This window comes from Pteropus alecto, unplaced genomic scaffold, assembly GCF_000325575.1.
Source record: "Pteropus alecto unplaced genomic scaffold, ASM32557v1 scaffold224, whole genome shotgun sequence".
In the NCBI taxonomy this organism is placed as follows: domain Eukaryota; kingdom Metazoa; phylum Chordata; class Mammalia; order Chiroptera; family Pteropodidae; genus Pteropus; species Pteropus alecto.
This window is the reverse complement of record NW_006436289.1, coordinates 5,730,023-5,733,131: the sequence shown is the minus strand read 5'-3', so window position 1 is coordinate 5,733,131 and position 3,109 is coordinate 5,730,023. Positions and strand designations below refer to the sequence as shown.

The 3,109-nt window shown below is 39.0% G+C and overlaps 1 protein-coding gene across 4 annotated transcripts in view; it reads right to left on the bottom strand.

The window, feature by feature from the left end:
• ALG9 (ALG9, alpha-1,2-mannosyltransferase) overlaps positions 1 to 3,109 on the bottom strand; it is an 81,776-nt gene that overhangs the window by 17,196 nt on the left and 61,471 nt on the right. The gene's annotated exons all lie outside the window — the stretch shown is intronic.

Here is a 3,109-nt window from a genome sequence, read left to right as displayed (position 1 = left end):
TCTTTCCCTCTGCCTACACTGGAGGTGTGCTTGGTGGGCTAATGGGAAATGGAGCAGCAGAGGGACCAACAGGAGAGACAGGACATACAATGAAGTAAACTTAGAGTCTGGTCTCTAGGAAGTTCTGCTCAATTTGCAAAAAGGTTTCTAGTCAGGGACCAGCCCAGCTGGAGAAAGCAATTCATAATAGTGACAAGCGCTGTACTTCTAACACAAAGGAAAATCTTGAAAGCTTGACACAAGCCACTGGGGAAAGTCGTAGGCTTCTAGAATCTAAAATTTGGCCTGATCTTTCTCTGAAACAATGACTCCTGAGTCTATCCCTCTTCTTTCAGTTGTGGTCACTCCTTCATTACCCTTCATCTAGTCAACCAGAATAGCCTCCTAACTTATTTCTACGCCTCCAACTTTCCCTCCTTCCAGTCCACCTCCCACACTATCACCAATGCAGTCTTCAGATGGCATTTCCTCTTGAAATCTTCCTTGGTTCCTCTCACTCGAGCCTTTTTGGAATTAACCCCTCCCTCCTATGCTCTAACAGCATTTCTCTGAACTATGGTACATGTCCCCACATATACTGTAAACTCCTCAAGGCAGCGGTCTGGTCTGCGCACAGCCTAAAGTCTTAGATGTAGAAGATGTTCAATAAATGTTTATCGAATTGATCTAGTTATGCTTTATTTCTGCCCTTAAAATCTAAGGAAGCAGGATGTTCAGTGGATAATGTTCTCTGGGCAAAGGCACTCATATTTCATGGTCTCCCAATGTGTCACCTGCTCCCACTTGCTGAAGAGAACATTGAACACAGAGGGGCCTGCAGGAGCAATACTCAACCACATTACTTGTGTGACTGTATGTGCACCTCCAGTCACTCTGCTCACCATAAGGCAGGTGAGAAGGTGACCAACACCTTCTGCTCTTCCCTCAAAAGATTTTGAATATTCCAGTGAGAAGTACACAAGCGTCAAGTTTCTTCTCCTTGTCCCAAGGGCTCTCAGTTTATGTGTACCAGCTGTCGTGCTAGTGTGCTACTAAAAGGAAAATGGGAAGATGAGGAACCTTTCTCATTTCAACCCTTCAAAACCAAAAGAAAAAAACAGTCACCTCAAAAATACTCCCTTATACCAATGTCACCATTAAGAAAAAAAAAAATTACTCTCTTGCCCTGTTTGCTATAAACAGAATTTATCCTGTGACCAATGTACTAGACCATAAATACTAGTCAGTATTTATGAACCACTAAGTTTCCCTTTGTTTACAGGAAGGTTGTTTGGGATCTGCTATCTCCTCAGAGCTGGACATCTTTTCAGGCCCAAATCTCATGCTGTCGTAGTTTTCTCAACTCAAAAAAGAAGGCACAAAAGAGACCTACCCCAAGTACTACATCAAATAACAAGCCAGACACCAAAGAACATGTGTGATGCAGAGAACTTCACACCCTCACTGCTGCTTCTCTTTCCAGCTCTTTCCTCTTACTACTTCAGTTCTGACAATGTTCTGAATATCAATCCATCCATGACTCCACCACCTTTCAAGAACTCCTCCTCCTTCCTTACTCAAGGCCATCAATCATTATACCACTTTCCTGCATAAACCCTAAATGTCCTTGCCTTTTCATGCTTTCTTGAACTTTTCTAGCTAAAATCCAACCCTAAAACACAAATCAGGCACATGAATATTCAAAGCAGCATTATTCAGAATAACCAAAAACATCTACTAACTGGTGAAGGGATAAACAAAATGGGTATATGCATACAATGGAATGGTATTCAGCAATAAAAATGGACAACCACTGATATGCTATAATATGAATGAACCTCAATACCATGCTAAGTGAAAAAAGCCAGACACAGAACCCCACATATTATATGATTCCATTTATATGAAAGGTTCAAAGAAGGCAAATCTGTAGAAAGAGAAAGTAAATGAGTGGTTCCCTGGGGATGGGAATTAGGGATCTTACCAGGGTGGTGGAAATGTTCTAAAATTGAATTGTGGTGATGGCTGCACAACTTGGTAAATTTACTAATAATTACTGGATTGTATACCTAAAATGGGTAAATTTTATGCTATATAAATTATACTTCAATGAAGTTTTTTTTTAATTCACCTGTTATTCACTAGTGCAGCTATAAATAGCTGAAGAAAGAAAAAGCAACCACACTGGCCCCACTTAATACTCAAGTGAGTTCTTGATCCTGTCCTCCAATCATACTATATTTCTCAATCTTCTTTTGTCTCCTACTCTCCTCAATTATTTCACACTTTCTCTCTCCTCAAATCTCTAACACCTTATCCCCTATTCTCCCTTGTCTGATAATCCGACTTCCTACTTCACTGAGAAAACTGAGGCCATCAGAAGAGAACTTCCAGATTCTTATCGCTATATCTATCTGCTGCCTGTTACATTAATGCTCTGTCTAGTAGCTATGTGTGGCTATTTAAATTGAGATTAAATAAAATTAAAAGTTCAGTTTCTCAGTCTTACTAGTCTCATTTCAAATGCTTAATAGCTACAAGTGGCTTACGGCACCTATATTGAACAGTGTAGATATAGAATATCTCCACCACTGCAGGAAGCTCTATTGGACAGCGCTGTTCAGAGATGATCTATGTCTAAAACGTACCCTTTACCTACTTGTGCATCTCCTCTCACCTAACTCAAGGGCATTGCCCCAGCAATTCTTTCCTTTCTCCTACATGATCAGTTTTCAGCTCTATAAGAGATCATTTCCATCAGTATATAAACATGACTGTTATTTTCCTCACCTTAAAAAAAAAAAAGAGAAAAAAAAATGAGAGAGGAAACAGTTTGGGGTGATGGAAAAGTTTTAGAAATAGGTAATGGTATTCTCAAGACAAAAAAGAAATGATAAATATGTGACATGTTAGCTCATGCTACTGCAGTAATCATATTTCAATATATAAATGTATCAAACCAACATGTTGTACTCCTTAAACTTACACAATGTTATATGTCAATTATATCTCAATTTAGAAAAAGATAATTGTAATGGTGTACAACAGTGTAAATGTAATTAATATCACTGAATTTTATGCTATATATATATATACACACACACACACACACACACACACACACACACAC